This window comes from Artibeus jamaicensis, unplaced genomic scaffold, assembly GCF_021234435.1.
Source record: "Artibeus jamaicensis isolate MK-2021 breed Jamaican fruit bat unplaced genomic scaffold, CSHL_Jam_final scaffold_833, whole genome shotgun sequence".
NCBI lineage: Eukaryota > Metazoa > Chordata > Mammalia > Chiroptera > Phyllostomidae > Artibeus > Artibeus jamaicensis.
In genome coordinates this window covers 4,467,452-4,485,408 of record NW_026522056.1, presented here as the reverse complement: position 1 = coordinate 4,485,408, position 17,957 = coordinate 4,467,452, and the positions used below count along the sequence as shown (strand labels likewise).

Here is a 17,957-nt window from a genome sequence, read left to right as displayed (position 1 = left end):
CCAGCTGCTTCAGTCTTTTTTTTTTTTATCACACTAATGGACCTTTCATGTGGAAAACCATGACTCCCAAACTGTAAATTACACTCTGGTGCTTGAAAGAGCACAATCTCAAAATGTTTAGCTGGCACTTAGGAAGCAGTTCTTTTTACTCAAAGGTTCTGACCCACTATGTAGTAGCTTTCCTGAAGAATTTAAAGCGAAACTTGAATCCCGTCAGCCTAGGGACACGTTTGCTGAGAAGGGAAGGCAAGGATCTGATGGAGCTGGTCTGAAGGTTTAAGGGAAAAGCGGGGATGAAAATTGGAGACGGAGGGCGGACAGATGAAATAATTTTAACTCTGGACACTTGCAGCTCGGTTGTGACTTAGGTTTTCATGACACTGCAGACATGGCCTTATGGTCAAGGACACCAGAGAAAACAAAATTCAACCCCAGTTGCTATTTTAATTTTTTCTGAAGTTTTAAAAATATATGGTAATTTGAAATATTAGTTAATGTTTACATTTAAGTGTCTTCATAACGAGTTGCATATTTTTAGCTCAATGAATATGTGAGGCCTGTCCATAAAGTATCCAGCCACACACTATGAAAAATGGAAACATTTATTGAAGAAGATACAAGAAACATTGTGCACAGGACAGCGATGCCTCAGTCCCTTTCAAAGTAGGCACCTTGGGGTCTCACAGAGTTCTGCCAGTCACCGTTGGCTTCTCCATCATATTTTCCTAAATCTCACTGATGGTCTGAAGCCTCTTCCCTTTCAAAGGTGAGTTTAGTTTTGGGAAAAGCCAGAAGTCACAGGGCGCCAATCTGGGCTGTAGGAGGGCTGAGTCACCTGGGTGACTTGATATTTCACCCAAAAAACTCTGCATGTGACGTGATGCATGAGCAGGCGCATTGTCGTGATGAAGCTGCCACTCACCAGGTGCCCACAGCTGTGGCCTCCCGAGTCATCTGAGTGGTTTCCATGGAGGAATGTTCAAGCTGAATGCAAAATTTGATGCAGATTCATTGCTCTGCTTGCTCAGCCATTCTGAATGCAGTGGCCACACAGTACACATGCTCACTCAACAGCATCTACCACCCCCACTGACTCGTACAGTGACGTTGTCATTGTTCACAAATGTGCGTCCCAGTCCACTCTTTTGGGCCACCAGGTTACATCAGTGTCATGCACACCATTCCTGTTATATTAACAATGGTTGGACTTTTCCCCGACAGACCTCATGTACTGAGACTAACTGTTAGACTTTAAATGCACTTTGTGGTTACCAAAGTGCCAATTTTTGGATTGGAATCTAGTTTATGGTGAAGCTGGCAGTCATCTGCAGAGAAATGAGAAAAACATGATGATGTTTTGAAAGAGGTAACATTCACTTTAAAGGAATAACCTTCCCTTTGAAGTTCTGATCTTTTTTTCCTATGTATTACGTTTAAAATATTTACTTTTTAGAATATAATGGTAGTTAATATTTAAAATTCTATTTGTTGGCAAATTAAAATGTTGGGTATTAAATTTAATAGGATTCTTGGGTCTAAGGGTAGAAGTCAAATTTAACAGGAAAAGAATCTATTGGAAGGATTTCCCACAGAATTGATAGGAGAACCAAAATCTCATACACAGTAAAATATAAACTTGCGGCCAGAGCTACTTGTATCACTAAACATGTTTTCTAAGTTTATAGAACATGTGAATAGCCAACCTTGTCCCAAGCCTGTGAGATACATGTAAAAAATAGAGGTCTTGTTAGGGGGGAAAGGATTAAATTATGCACCATCATCTGATTTATAACATGTGACTTTTATGCTGGTTTATTGCAGCAAAGTGAAATAAAGCACACACTTGCTGCCTCGCCCTCATTTGAGTCCTGACCCAAAGTTGGAGTGAGAGCTGTACCTGGGTGCAGGTTAGCCAATTACATGTGGGCTGGCTGCATTGTTTTCACATTACACGGCCACCCAACTTTTCTTCCCCTGGAGTCCTCATTGTGTGTTTCACTCTCGGCATAATTGTTCAGCTCACTGCCATTTGGTACAAGGCATCGTCATTCCTATTTTCAGTACTTAGAGAGCCAGATTATGAGTATCAGATGTGACCCGACTTCTCCCCAGCATTTGACAATTTGACTGCTCTCCTTGAAACTCACTTCCTTTGGTTCATATAAGGCGACAATAAGCTCTTCTAGTTCTTTGCATGTTCCTAGTTCTCTGCATGTTCCAGTCCTTACATGTTAGTGCTCCCTTAGCCTTCCATACTCCTGTTCTCTCATTCTGTATCATCTATGTCGTTTCTTCTGATCTATAGACCAGAAATAGTGAACTTTCACCCATTTACTGCAGATTTCCAAATTTGTTCCCCTTGCTCACTCTGCTCTCCTTGTCACAGACTCCTGGTCATTTCTGCTCCATGTCCCACCAGCAGCCTCCACTCACGTCCCCAGCTGAGCTCTCACCTCAGTCACCAGCCCAGTCCTCTTCCTTCCAAACTGTTACCAGAGCCAGGCACCTCAGAAAGGTGGCAGTGGCCAGTACAATGTGGGCAGCTGATGACCCAGCGTTCCTGACCCTTCCACAGGGCCACCGCAGCTGTCGCTGCTGCTGCGACTGCTCAGAGGTGGCCCGGTAGTGGGTCCCTTTCTCCAAATATCTGCTCATCGAAAACGAAACTTTCCTATTCCTGCCGTATTTTGGAGCTTGACCAAAATGTTTCGGTCAGAGGTTTAACTTTCTCAGTTCATGATGCCATTGGTGTCTCGTTAACTTTTCCAGCAGCCCTTGACTAAAAGCAGTGGCTGACAGTTTTTCATCAAGTAGTTAGGTCCACGAGTTTATGAGTGTGTCCTAACAGCTTAGCAGCTGCTTGGAAAAAAATACAATAAATGGAAAGAAAAATACTTTTATCTCATTTGTAAGCCCAATTAATAATGGGATGTGTGCATCTCCACATTGCACAGCTTCTAAAACTTTGGAATCAGATTAGACACTGATTCTGTGTAGCAGTTGCTTTTTATCACAGTAACTGCTGAAAATGTAGTTTTGCAAAGATGTGATATCATCAGAAGGAATGTAGCTCAAGCTAATGTTGAAATGTGAACTCTCTTGAGCTAGTAGTTTGCAAGATGTCCAACAGATGTCTCGTATTGCAATGCTTTGCTTGCAAATTTAAAATATTTTGGAGCACGCGGTGAACTCCCTTTGGTGCCCTGGGGTGCCTCAGTGCACAGTTTGAGAACCATTGATTTAGGTATAAGAGTGTTTCTGGGGTGTGTCGCAATCCTTTTGTAGCCTTCAGCTACCCAAGTATATGCCTTAAGGGCAGGTTAGGGGTTAAATAGCTGTAAGGAGCCAGATTGTAAATCACACATGGACAGGAGGCAGAGCTGACATTTTAACCTAACTGGCAAAAGATGGAAATTCCTTCTTTCATTTATGATACATTTCAAGTAGAGAGAGGGCTGATTTTTACCTCTCAGACAGAGCTGCGTTGCACCGTGCTTACCAGTGAATAAAAGATTAGCTGGTTAAGTACATTGCTTATTTGATAAGATTTTTTACTTTTTGTTTGGCACACTTACTATTCTCCTACAAGCTACTTATTTTCTATGGATTGATAATTTTCTCGTAAAGTATTTTAGCATTATCCCACTCAGGCTTCACAAGAATGCTCTAACTCTTCTCAAAACCATGGTGGTAATAAGGTTTATATCTTTGTGTAGCAGGATACAATAGCTGTGCAAATTAGCTAGATCCTAGTAGAAATTAGGTCTAGGCGACATAATAATTTTAATTTTTACGAGCTTCAGCTATGTATTTGATTGAGCTTTAGCTATGAAAAGACTTTCTTGATAGGAATTAGGGGATGTTTAAAAATCTACGTAGTTCTAGAACAATAACTAGAAGTGACCTGCTCTAACCAGTCTGAGGATTTCAAAGCACAGAATCTTGGCCAGTAACTTCCCTGTCAAAGTTGCTTTCACTATTTCATCTGGCCTTTAAAATGGATGGAAATCAGGGGGCATGACATCCAAAATAATTCTTTAAAAAATGGAGTGGCATGGTGTTTTGTAAAGGGCCCCAGACTGAGTGTCGCAGATCTTGTCCCTGCCCCCGGCTCAGCTGTCACAAGCTCCGTGACCTGGGTTAGGCTTGTCCTGGGACATGTGGGATGTTCAGCCTTCCTGGGCCTACTCAGCCATCGTGTCGACCAGATGTTGCATCTCAGGTCAGACACACAAGCACAGATAGGATCTAGGTCCCCTGCCCACCTGCCTGGAACTCATGCCATGCACAGAATTTCTTTCAGCTCTAACAATTCAGAATTTTTTAGATCCAAGAGAGATAATAGTTACAATCATGAATAAACCTTGAAAGAAAATGGAAGTGACAAAAATCCAGTTAACATGCTAAAAAATGGGATTCCTAGATCTAAAATAAAAGCTGTATGAGGGCTGGAGTTTTATCTCCTGTTCACTGCTATGTTCCATCTCCTAGAATACTGCCTGGTGAATAGGAAACACTCAAGTTTGTTGATCAAGTGCCTGGGTGTACTTTATGGGTAATGTTTATGCTTAGGTGACCAGTGTTCCGTCAGGATATGAGTTACTGGTTTATTTTTAAGTTTTCCCAGCTGAGCTTTGTTTCATGTTACTCAAATAATGATCTACACCAACAATAATGTCTGTGATGAATTCTCACTGGCTAGAAGATGATATTGAGGGGAGTAGTGTGATATTAGCATCTTTGTCATCATTAATTGAATATCCTGTGTGCGGCTTTTTTTTTTATTGATTATGCCATTAGAGTTGTTCTATTCCCCTCTTCATTCCCCTCCATGCCCCCAACCCCCATCATTCCCCCCTTTAGTTTATGACCATGGGTCTCAAGTTCTTTAGATTCTATATTTCCCATGCTATTCTTGCCCCCCATCTATTTTCTACCTACCGTCTATGCTACATATTTTCTGTACCTTCTCCCCCCTTCTCCTCCTCCCACTCCCCTGTTGCTAACCCTCCATGTGATCTTCATTTCTATGTTTCCGCTCCTGATCTAGCTATCCTTTTAGTTTGCTTTTGTTTTAGGTGTGGTTGTTACTAACTGTGAGTTTGCTGTCCTTTCACTGTTCATCTTTTTTATCTTCTTTTTCTTAGATAAGTCCCTTTAACATTTCATATAATAAGGGCTTGGTGATGATGAACTCCTTGAATTTGATCTTATCTGAGAAGCACTTTATCTGCTCTTCCTTTCTAAATGAAAACTTTGCTGGATAGAGTAATCTTGGATGTAGGTCTTTGGATTTCATGACTTGGAATACCTCTTTCCAGCCCCTTCTTGCCTGTAAGGTGTCTTTTGAGAAATCCACTGACAGTCGATGGGAACTCCTTTGTAGGTGACTGTCCCCTTATCTCTTGCTGCTTCTAGGATTCTCTCCTTCATTTTCATCTTGGCTAATGTAATGATGATGTGCCTTGGTGTGTTCCTTCTGGGTCCAACTTCTTTGGGACTCTCCGAGCTTCCTGGATTTCCTGGAAGTCTATTTCCTTTGCCATCTTGGGGAAATTCTCCTTTATTATTTGTTCAAATAAGTTTTCCACTGGTGGCTGTTCCTTTCCCCCTTCTGGTACCCCTGTAATTTGGATGTTGGAATGTTTAAAGATGTCCTGGAGGTTCCTTAGCCTCTCATTTTTTTGAATTCTTGTATCTTCATTCTTGTCTGTTTGGTCATTTTTTTCTTCCTTCTGGTCCACTCCCTTGATTTGAGTCCCAGTTTTCTTTCCATCACTATTGGCTTCCTGTGCATTTCCCTTCATTTCAATTAGTTTATTAGCCTTCATAAGTTCCTCTAATTTGTGACTAAAATCAACCAGCTCTGTGAGCATCCTGATCACCAGTGTTTTGAACTGTGCATCTGAAAGTTTTGCTATTTCTTCATTGCTTAGAGTTATGTGCTCTGGGGCTTTGAGATCTTCTTGAGCCATTTTTGGTCTGTTTGCACCCCTTAAGTATAAGGAGCGGAGCCTTAGGTGTTCACCAGGGCGGGGCCGCCCCTGGTCGCTGAATTGTGACACTGTATGTGGGGCGGGGTCAGAGCAGGGAAATGGCAGCCCTCTCTGCTGCCTCCCGCCGCTGGGGCCTAACCGCCCACTCCCTCGCTGGTCTATCTGTGCACGAATGTGTGACCACAGTCAACCCTCTGCCCTGTGCCCTCGCTGAGTCCGCCGGTCGCTCACTGGGTCGCTCCCTGGGTCCGCCCGTTGCAACCCCACACCTGGGATCCGCGTGCCTGAGTGCGTCTGACCGAGTTTTTCTGTGCAATCCCGCTCCACCAGCTGCTGGCTTCGCCCCTCTTACTGGTCAGGCTGAAGAATTCATTGTTATCAGACTTCCGAGAAGTTCAATTTTCTGTGTTCTGGCTGTGTTTTCTGTTGCTAATATTTTGTCGTCTCTCAACTTGGTTGTGGGAGAAAAGCACGGTATCTGCACCTATACCTCCATCTTGGCGGACAGGTGTGTGTGGCTTTTTAAAAATCCTCTCCTGAGAATATGTTTATGGATTTTAGAGAGAGAGGAAAGGGGGAGAGAGAGAGAAACATCAGTTGGTGGCCTCCTGTATGTGCCCTGACCAGGGATCAAACCAGCAACCTAGATATGCATGCCGACTGGGGATTGAACCTGCAGCCTTTAAGTGTGTGGAATGATGCTCCAACCCACTGAGCCACCTGGCCAGGGCCCTCTGTGTTGCCTTTTGTTGTTGTTGTTGTTGTGTACTTGAAATGCTGGTCATTTCACAAAAGAGAGTCCAAGTATGTAAGTGATCATAGCTGGAAGTCTGTTGCTTGTGATGAGGGTTTAAATTTCTGACTCCCCAAGTGGGAAAAACAGACAAGAAGGCCATGCCCTTTGATAACTGTGGCATTTTCTAACCCAAAGTTGGAAGGCACCTCTCTTCTAAGGATTTCTCTTGTCACGCAGAGGTATTTATGCCCTTAGTACCAGCTCCTAGAATAACAGCATATGGAGCTTCTGTGGCATCATCTTTACAGAAGGAGGTTCACTGGGAATGTGGATACGCTTGGCAACTTTGCTCCGAGAAATAGGGTGATGTGTACACACTCTCCTTTTCATTCACAATGTTGTAGCTTTTATTTTTTCCTATGTTTGGATAGAGTTAGAGGAGAGTTGAGCATGGCGGGTGCCGAGAAGTGGGAAGCAGGCGCCTCCTCACCTGGTTCTAAGTTCGTCTCCAACTGGAGCCAGTTTTCAACCACGGCCCCGCCCCGCACTCCAGCCCTGAGGGTGGGAAGGCAGATGTGCTTTGAAATGAATATTTTCACCACGGTGTCCTTTCAGGAACCCTCTAGAAACAATGAAAGGGGGACAATCACATCTGACCAGTGGTTCCCAAAGGGTTTCTCAGAGATTGTTAGTGCTCTGGGATACTTTGCAAAGGGAGATTTTTGAGGTAAGTTTGGGAAATGCACTCCTCTCTCTCTCTTAAAAGATTTTATTTATTTATTTTTAGAGAGAGGGGAAGGGAGGGAGGAAGAGAGAGAAACATCAATGTGTGGTTGCCTCTCACACATGGCCCCCACTGGGGATCTGGCCTGCAACCCAGGCATGTTCCCTGACTGGGAATTGAACTGGCGACCCTTTGGTTCGCAGCTCGTGCTCAATCCACTGAGCTACACCATCCAAGGCGTGCACTCCTCTCTTGTAGAGTACTAGGCACCTCGGCCTATTAAAGGTCTGTGAGTTCTCACATAAAGACAAATGTTGGTTTAACCTCATGGTTCCCAGCTTTTTATCTCACAGAATCCCTTCCCAGCACATTTCTTAGTCTTTTTAAGAACAGCATAGGCCTGAGCAGCCTTGAAAGGCACGTCCCATGATGGAAACTTCGATTCCGAGGGTGACTTGCACCTACTAGGAGTCATGGATGAAGCCAGCACTTCCTAACCTTTGATTTGGAGCTTAAAGAAAACCACAGATGCCCAGGCCTGTCCCCAGAGGTTCCGATCCGGTGTCTGAGTTGGTGGCAAGTTAACTACATTTTTGAGAAGCTCTGTAAGTGGTCTTATATGTCCTAGAGGCTGAGAAAGCCACTCTCTTTGGAACAGGTTTCTGAGTTCCAGCTCTCTCCTCTAAGGCTGCCGTAGGGGTCTCCACTTCATAATTCTTTCTGATGTTGAGGATGTTTCCCAAAGGGGATTGGTTTCATGTTTGAAGAAAATGGACGTGTTACTATGGCTCAGAGGTCCTCAGCCTCTGGGCCTGTCCCTGAGGCTGCATGCCTGGGCCCTGGCACTGTTCCTTTGCAGGTGTGGTCCCCGAGCTTCCTGGAAGGGCATGAGGAAGTGGTAAAGAGGGAGCCCACTGTCGCTCCTCGTGGTGGGTGCAGCGGAGACCTGCGGCTCTGGGTTGTCAGTAAGCTGACGATTTGGTAATGTGGAGGTTGATCTCATGTTCTCCTGGAGAGATGGTCTCTGTTACAATTCTTCTTGTCTTGTACCTCATGGCCTGACAGCTTGTAGAATCTCTGTTCTTCCACCACTGTACGGTGAGGGGCCAGGCAGAAAACAGCTCGGTGAGACCAGTGGTTTAGCGGTGACCACTCAGGGAATGCATGCAGGGTAGAGGAGTTGTGTGGTGGGGCTGCAGGCTGCTCGGGTGACTTGTCCAAGACAGCGCCCAGGTGAGAACGGAGGGTGCTGACATTAGGTCAGAATCTACCGAATCTACCGAATCTACCTGCGCTGCGAAGGTTGTACCATAGCTTGTGGGAAAGGCCCCCGCAGATGAGTGTTTAAGTCAGAAGCAAGAAAATCAAGCTCGTCTTCATGCGGTTGGGGAGGTGCCTTGATGAGCACCGTTTGTGCCTTTCCTTCTTCAGTTACGTGTGGTCACTGGTCTTGCCACAGACATTGTGCCAAAGGTTACTAAAGAGAATAAACTCAAACAGAAAGCAGCCCCCTTCCTGCTGATTTACAGTTGGAGGAGATAACATTTACTGGCCTGCATTCTCTCCACGGTGCTCAGAAGTGATTTGCCTAAGAGTGGGCTGGAGGAAAAGAACGGGAACTGATTCTGCCCAGTGTTCTGAGCACTAGGTAATTTATTCTACATATATATACACACATATAACTCCCTTATTTACATATGCACACATATATAATGCCTTTATTTATTTTCTACAGCAGCCCGGGGGAGTGTTCCTTATTAGTTCTTTACTAGAGATGAGACATGGGGGCTCGGAGAGAAAACGCCTCAGAAGGGGAACAGGGCGAGGATGGGGCTAGAATTCAAGTTGAAATCTATTTAAGTTCAAAGTCCATTCTGATGTTTCTGCCTCCATCCTGCTGCCCGTTGCTGGCACCCGTGGCAGTGGTGCCATCATTCTTACATCTGAATGTCTTTTTTTGCCGTTGAGCAGAATAACAAGCTCCTACTAAAAAAAATAAAGAGACGGCTTGCAGTGGTTTATTGCTTGTTCTATAGAGCTGCAGTCATGACCTCAGTGCCTCCTGTTACCAGTCTTTCTGGGACAGACTCTGGAAGAAATGAACATGGCTGCAGAGGATCCTCTCTGCTGAGTGTATTTAGATTATGCTTCTTTCGATTTTAGAAATAAGTGGTTTTGGAGTAAGTGATTAATAGTGTTCACTAGCAGTGTGTCTTATGCCTAGAATTTAGTGGCATTAGCTAGATCTTTAACATGACATAAACAGTTTCCTGGAGGAAACAGAATATCACCATGTGATGTAAAGCTAACATTAGCAAAATAAATATCAATCCAAGGTTAACTGTTAGCTTAAGCTTTTTCTTAATTCAAAATCCAAGCTAAGCCATACTTTGTTAAAAAAATACTTCATTACAGCTCAGTTTGAAATTCTAATATGGAAATCACCATAGACTTGTAAAAATGCAGTATGAGTAATATTAACTGTCTCCATAATTTAATTACAGAACAGCAAATTACCATTGCCCCGGGGGCACGTGACTGTAAGCTTCTGGGTTTAGGGACCACGGATTTCTCAAATATTAGCTCTGGCTGGTGGCCATGTTGTTTGACTTTCATGTTCCACAGGTGAAAAAGTAAAGGAGTGAGTGATCTTTCACAAGTCCTGAGGCTGGTGTCACCATAGATAGTGTTGCCTTAATTGGAGTGTTTTTAAGAAACACTACGGACTCTGTTGATGTAACAGACTCGGCCCACTTTGTGCTTCTGATGTGTCATTGAGTCATAACCAAGCACCATAAACATGTCCCAAAAGCTGCAGACTGCATAAAGTGACAGTTGTCAGTGTTCAGCCTCATTGGTTCGTGTCTCTCAAACCCGAAGTAAAGCAGGCGGCCAGCAGAATTTGGAAACCTTTGGAATTTTATTCCAGTTGCTCAGTTGCAGAGCACTCGCTGGTTTTTGGTCGGCAGTTCCAACCCAAATATGGAGGCTCTGTGGCTGGGCTAGTGCGAGGTGGCCCGGAGGTGACTGGAGAAGTTAAATAAGCTGCAGCTGAATGCCTGTGAGTGAACATGGTCTGAACATGACCTATAGTCAAAGTAACTAGATTCATAGTGATTGATAATTTTAATGACAATTGAATGTAGATCTCTGTTGTTATGTGTTCTGAATTACACCTGCTGCTTCTTATCAGAATGGACTTAGACATTCAGTAGCCTGGTAAGTTTTGAGAAAAGGTTACTTAGCATGGAACCAAATGACTGTACTTCTATTTTAATGTTAGAAGCTGGCCTGATATCATACATACCTCAGAGTTTTGCACTGGGTTCAGTGCAGCTTAGAATCTTTTTCCCTTCAAAGTCTTCATGTCAGTTAAGAGAGTGTATTGGTTTATATAGACACACTGGGGCAGCTGGCTTCTGGGGTTCCTTGATGCAGGCACTCGATCTTTCGGCTCTGCTCTCTATGCTAGCTTCATTTTTAGGTAGTTGCAAAAGGTTACAGCATCTCTAGATCTAAGTCTCTCTTGCTGAAGAGTGAGCATGCTTCTTTCTCAACCCTCCCAGAAAATCCCAAGAATGACTGTCATTGGCTTTGATGGGGTCATGTGTCCATCTGTAAGCCAATCACTGTGGGCCCCGGTGGGGGGTGGGTAGTGGGTGACATTGAATTACTCAGCTGACCAGGTTTTGGTCAGGAGTATCACTCTTGAAGCCAGATGACTTCCTTCACACATGAGCTAGAGAAAATATTGGCTTTAGTAGATGCTCTTAGGCTCTTTAAATAAAAATGTCAGGATTTTAAGGGGAAATGAGTAACAGGGTCCCCCCCCAACCTGCACACACAGTGTCATTAATGTGCATTACAGGTTTTGAATGTTCTAAGTAGTCATATTCTTTTGTTATGCTGTCATTTGCCAGGACAATCTCTAAAATCTTGGCAAATGGGACATGTAGTCAGCTGTGGTGCCTAGTAACAGCAGTGGCCTTCTCGAGGAAGGGCTAAGTGACACTAGGTCTCATTTTCCGGTCCCAGCATTTCTAGGACTCATTTGGGTAAGTCATGTAGCTCAAACAGAGTCTGGGCTGGTAGATTGTTATCATAAAAGCATTTTAAGCTTTTGCATCTGATTTTTTCCCTGTTAACAAAGATGAATAATTCTTTAAATTGTTGAAAAAATCAGAATAAGTCTCTGAGTCTTCTGAAATTATGATGCGCTTCCCACTCTTAAATATCTACAATAGCAGCTCTCTGTCTCCATGTTAAGAGATCATACTCACCTCACCAACATAATAACTCATTTTTATTCTGCACTGTATGGGCCTTGGTTTCCCGGAAAGTCACATTATGAGAATATATTAGTATAGTGATGCTACTCAGTAGGTGATGTATTTTTGTATTCACTTTAGGACTTGGAGAAGCCTCAGACTTCAATTCAAATCCTTTATCTTTATAGAGTAAATGACAGGCTTTGAAACTAAATAAAGAAAGAAGGAAATGGGTTTATATGTCATAATTATATCTTTCAGAATTCTGCTCCAAAGTAATTAAAACATTGTAGCCTTGAGACTTTAAGAGGGAATTATCTGACTGTTGTCCTTAGTTTCACTTAACAGCAAAGCGGATGAGAGGGACTATCGGCATTCCATAACTGAGCACGAGACTGTGAGTCAGGACTACCTGTGCTACTTAGTCTGCCATTGCTGCCTCTCCGCCCCCCTCCCCCGCCCCCCCCCCCCCCAGCCGTGGATGCTTCTAAGACTTTGTGTTCATACTTGGTTTTCAGCCCTTTTGCTGTGACGGGATTGAGGTGTGTTTTCTTTATATTTACCTTAATTGTGGTTCATGAAGTTTCTTGTATCTGTGGCTTGATATCTTTAATCAGGTTTGGAAAACTCTTTGTGACTGTTTCTACAGCCGTTGTTCTTTTTCTTCTCCTTTCTCCATTTGGGATTCCAAGTACATGTATGTTAGTTCTTTTACCTATGTCTCTAAGGTGCCACTTAAGTGGTTTACTGTATTTTTAATTTTTTTCTTTCTGTGCTTCTATTTGGATAGTTTCTGCTGACAACTTTTGCACTTTAGCAAACTGCTGTTGTACTATTTCTAATCTGCTATTAAACTCATCTGTTGGATTTTTTATTTCAATTGTTAAATTTCCATTCGGTTCTTTTACATTGATTTTAGTTATCTAATAAAATTCTCCACCTTTAATCTGCGTTTGTAAACATAGTAATTATACTTACATTGAAATTCCTTTCTGACAATTGCAGTGTCTAAATCACCTCGATATTACGCTTAGAGTCTGTATATTGTCCATTTTTTCTTTTAGATTTTGGTAATTTGTTTTTGTTCCTTCTTGTGCTTTGTAATTTTTAATTAGGTACCTGACACTGTGTAGGAAAAATTTCAGGCCCTCTGGATATTATTTTCCTCCAGAGAAGATTTAACGTTTTTCTGGTGGGTAGTAGAATAAAGCTGTTCATCTGGATCCAGTCAGGAATTGTTCTGATTGGCATGGAGTTTCAGGCCGGTGTATTTCTGTTTACCTGACTTCCAAGGATCAGACAGTCAGGGCCCTGGGAAAGAAATCAGGGGCGACTTCAGGAAGAACAGTCTGATGGAGTGATGTCGGTGGAAGCCAGACTGAGGGTTTGAGAGGTGAGGAAATGGTGACAACGAGGGCCGACACCGTCTTGGAAACTTGGCTTTGCAGGGCTGGAGGGGGATTGTAGCACAGTTTGAAGTCCATACTTCTCCCTCTGTTTCTTTCTCTTTTCCTCTCTCATGTAAGGTTGTAACTAATACAGAGACGATATGGTCTGCAGAATGGAAAGTCTTCCTTTTGCTTGTGTAGTGGAGTATGGGCTAAGCTACTCGACTAGATAGAGTGACTTAAATAAAAGCTACTTTTTTCACTTAAAGTCAGAGGAAACATTTCACCAGAAATGCAAGAGAGGCTGGGAAAATAAGTGTCTTCCTTCCTGCAGCAGCAGGTTCACGGGCAGTTGATTCCTATGGAAAGGGCGGGTGCACACAAGGTCCCAGAGCGTGACAGATGCGCACAGATGAGAGTGGTAGGTGATCCCAAAGTCCCTTCTGCTGGCTGTGTGCCAGCCTAACTCACATACTAGGACTGGGCTTTTGAGAGAGAGAATGTTAGAAACTGTGATAAACTATTATTCTAGACGCCAGTGGCAGAGTGAGTAGCTGGGAGAGTGGGACTTAGGGCAGCAGCAGCAGCCTCTGTGCTGCCTTATGCCTCGGGTGCCCGGGGACCCCAGCTGCACCCACACTGGGGCTGCTGTGGCTGGCGTGGACCTGCACCAGCTCTTCGGACACGTGGAAGGAGGCTGTGGTTATGGCGTCATTTTTTCCACTACTCCATTCAGTGCAGCCATACCTACGGGATCCACTTATTTTGCGTGGCAGCTAGTTCTTTATTTCACTTTCAAATTACGCGTGGCAGAAGGCTGGACTCGTCAGCGTTGTGCAGTCGTTGGTTGAGAGTACTCCAGGATCTGGGAGTCATCTCAGGCACCTCTCTCATTGTCTGGTTGGAGACACCATGAGCTCCAATTGGTTACATGAGTCAGACTGCTGGGAAGTAGCAGATCCTGAATCCGAATTCATTGCTTGTGATTTCAAAGCCAGTGTGAGTGTGTCTTATTTGCTTTCATATTTTCAGTACCTGGCATAGTGACCTGATATCTTATAGATGCAGCAGGGCAGTGGGAGGGATAACTGACCTATTTTATACCACTTTCCCCATTTAATGGTAGAGCTAATATCCTGCTAAGAACAAAATTTGAAGTTCTCCAAGCCCCATACAACCCCCAGTTAATTTCCAGATGCAAGAAGAGCCACTAATTGGTAAAGTTTTTACCAGTCACAAGCTGAGACGTAGGGTAGAGATGAAGGGGTGTTTCTGAATACAATCTTTGTGAGTAACAGTTACTCTTCTCTCGTTCCCAAAGGTGGACAAAGAGGCTAGAGGGTGTGGAGGTCACCATGCTTCTCAGCTGAGGTGGGAGGGAGCAAGAAGTTTGCTCACAAAGGTCTTGGGGTCTCCAAGAAGTGAAGACTACTTGTGTGTTCTGTTATTTGATATCTGCTTAGCTACAGGAATTGCCACGCTGCCCCAGTGCTAATGGGGTGCGGAGAGCGTTGGTGAGAGCAGGTTGTGGTGTAGCCTGTTGTAGAGGGAACAAGACAGTCTCTCGAAATCCATGGTCTCTGAGAGAGATGCAGGTGGGATTCCATTCATGGGCAGGCCCGAGTGCTGGCCTTGGCCTGCATGGAAAAGCCTGGCTTGGGCTATCACCAGGTGGGATAACACGGCTCCCAGGTCCATGCAAGGTGGCATGAGACTGTCAGCTGGGGGTCAGCTGGAGGATGCAATTAGAGACCACTGTTGCTGCTCAGGATCGAGACCCCTGCCAGCAGGGCTTGTCGGGGGCCCCCATCTGTCCGTCCATCGCTACCGGCTGCAATGGGTATCAGTCCTGTAAAACAGGAGGATACAGGAAAACAAGAAATGAGTGAAGGGAAGGCCTCCCCCAGACTTTCCCTGCATTGCTGTCAGAGGAGTGGACACCGAGGAGAGACTTGGTGCGGAGAGCAGACAGCACCTGCTGCCTTTGCTGCTGCCTCCTACCCCCCTCTGCCCGGCCTCTTCTCTTCTGAGCCATCAGAACTGCCAGCTTGGCCTGCTCTGAAGAGAAAGGGGGTCTTAGGACTGAACACGAGTCTGAAATGTTGCATGATCTTAAAGGAATTTTATTATGAAAATCGTCAAGTGCACACAAGAGTAGAATACACCGAACTGCATGAGCTCATCACTGAACCTCGACAGCAATCAGCATTTTGCCAATCTCACTTCATCTGTCCTTCAACTTTTATTTTATTAACATTTTATGGGACTATTTTAAAGCAAATGTTAGCCATATGTCATTTCACATGTAAATACTTTTGTGTATATTTCTAACAGGTAAGGATTTTTTTCAAAACCAGTATGCTATAATTGTTTCTGACAAAATTCATGTTAGTTTCTTAATATCACAGAGCACCTAATCCATATTCAGATTGCCTTGTTTCTTTTTTAAAAGATTTTATTTGTTTATTTATTTATTTTTAGAGAAAGGGCAGGAGAAAGAGAGGGAGAGAAACATCTGTTTGTGGTTGCCTCTCACACAGTCCCTACTGGGGACCTGGCCTGCAACCCAAGCTCATGCCCTGACTGGGAACCGAACTGGTTCACAGGCTGGCACTCAGTCCACTGAGCCACACCACCAGGGCAGATTTCCTCAATTGTTTCAAAAGTGTCTTTGTACAGTTACTTTTCAAGTTTGTATGTAATCAAAGCACACATTTGGCATTTGGTTACTATGTTTTGTAAGTTTCTTTTATTATTGTAGTTGTTCCCTTATTTTCATTCTCTTTTTTATTTCATGACATTTATTTGATGGATAAGCATTGATTTGTCCTAAAGAAAGTTTCACTTTCTTGACCAGTTGCTTTCTAGTGGTGACATTTAACTTGTTTCACTGTCCCTGGTCTTACCTGCAAGCTAGCAGGTAGATTTAGATTTTAATTAGCTACAGGTTCAGTTGTTTTTAGACAGGAACACTTCATAGACACTGCTGTATACACTTTTGGTCATTTTAATGATCAAGGACTTTTGGTCATAATGACCAAAAGTGACTACAACATTTGGGATGGACTGAGGATAAAAACCACTTGACTTTGCAGGGGGAAGGAAAGACACTGCGTGAAGCTAGCGGTAGCAGTTGTTGGAAAAAATAAAATCGCTGGCTTTATTACTCAACAAGTTGAGCCTCTTTGGCCACTCTGATTGTGAAGGAGAGGTGTAATGGAATTTTAGAAGTGCATTTTTCACTAGGGATCCAAATTCAGTAGACATGCGAGTTGGCAGACAGGGCGGTTTGAAAACCGGCCCCACAGCTCTGAGCCTGTCACACTGTGGCGAGGAGAGAGGGTTGTAGACACAGCCCGCCCTCTCACTCCCACCTCGAGGGATGGGGGCAGGGCTCCTTGGAGCAGCAGTTCTGTGGCTGGGCCACTGGAGGGTGCTGTGTCGTGGGGCTCCTAAACCTCAGATGGCCCGGAGCGGCTGGTTGTAACGTTGGTCTTTGGCACCTCAACCGCCTGCCCCAGCAACCTTACTGGAGCCAAGTGAAGCTGAGGGATTGTGGTCTGTGCACCAGAGGTGCCTGCGGTGTGTCGGCTTCAGCTCTGTCTGGTAGGCTGGGCTATGCAGAGGGCCCCCGGGAGCAAGAGGCTGGAAATAGATGCCATATTCCAAGGCTCGTGGAGCTTGACAGCACTGAGTTTCTGGCGGTGAGATCTCCTAGGAACCCACTAAAGCTGCTCATATGAGGAAGAATGAGCTTTAGGTGTTTGCCAGACCCAGAGAACGGGGTACCAGCTTACAGTGGAATCAGGTCTGTAAAACCTTTCTTATCTCTTTGCCCTTCTCCTTCCTTTTGTCCCCACACCTGAGGGGTCAGCAGCTGTAAGGAGGAAACCCTGATGCACCTCCTTCCGGGACCAGGGGTCTGAAACCAGTCTGGACCTGGACAGGAGCTTGGAATGCAAAATCAGATTGGGAGTGTTGGTTATTAAAAGGGACTGGGAAGTAATCTCCAAATTGAGATTGGTTTATGGCTTTAAGTGACTTTGATTACCTAAGAGTGAGCAGAAAGGACCTGGTACCTGCCTGAGCTTTCCTCTGGGGCAAGGGAAGACCACTTCCCACTGACAGGTTTTTAAGAAGGTGGGAGGAGAGGTCCTGTTTGGATCACCTTCTCTGGTTGTGCTCGCTCAACCTGCCGGCTGCTCGGCCAGTCAGTGCTCAAGTGGAGAAATGGGTGGGGGCTTGTTTGCTGGGCATGGCCAGGTGAGGAGAGGATGAACCAAACGGACGTCATCTTTTTCATGTCCCAAAGTCAAAGCAAAACCTGTGGGGCTGTATCCTTCGAATGATTTGCTGGTGGGAGGTTCAGACCCATTCTGTATCCACTCCATCCTCTGTCCTCTGTATTTCTCATTTAGTGTCATTTCCATGGGTCTACAAGCGTTGACTCTAAATCCTTTGTGTTGTCTTCTTGCTTTCGAAACATGATTTTTAGGGCTGTGGTTGTCTTCTGGAGAAAGCACCTAACAACCTGAACACCTCATTTCTGTTGTTTATCTTCACTAGAACAGAATGAAAAATAATATATTTGGTCTTTTTTGGACTACTATGAAAAACTTAAGTATGAATTCTCATAAGTGGCCCCAAATAGTAAAACATTAAGTTGCATAAACATTTACTAGCCTTTACAAAATGCTATTTTTACTATTTGCTACTCTGTCTCCTTCCTTTTGCACTGGGAGAATGCCTTGCAATATTAGCCACCAACGGGTAAAACTATTTGTAGTTGGTAAGAAGAGTCGGTATGAACTGCTGGAATGATTTATTATATTGCTGAGTTAAACC

At 44.2% G+C, this 17,957-nt stretch overlaps 1 protein-coding gene across 8 annotated transcripts in view; it reads left to right on the top strand.

Moving 5' to 3' along the window:
• The window catches only part of CSGALNACT1 (chondroitin sulfate N-acetylgalactosaminyltransferase 1), a 305,921-nt gene that overhangs the window by 156,824 nt on the left and 131,140 nt on the right, over positions 1 to 17,957 (top strand). Inside the window, exon 1 of one of the 8 annotated variants that reach the window (XM_037161293.2) lies at positions 16,628 to 16,920. The exons of the other annotated variants lie outside the window; for them this stretch is intronic. The gene's annotated coding sequence lies outside the window, so the exon portion shown is untranslated. Of the gene's footprint in view, positions 1 to 16,627; positions 16,921 to 17,957 lie in introns of those variants that run through there. 8 annotated transcript variants of the gene reach the window in all.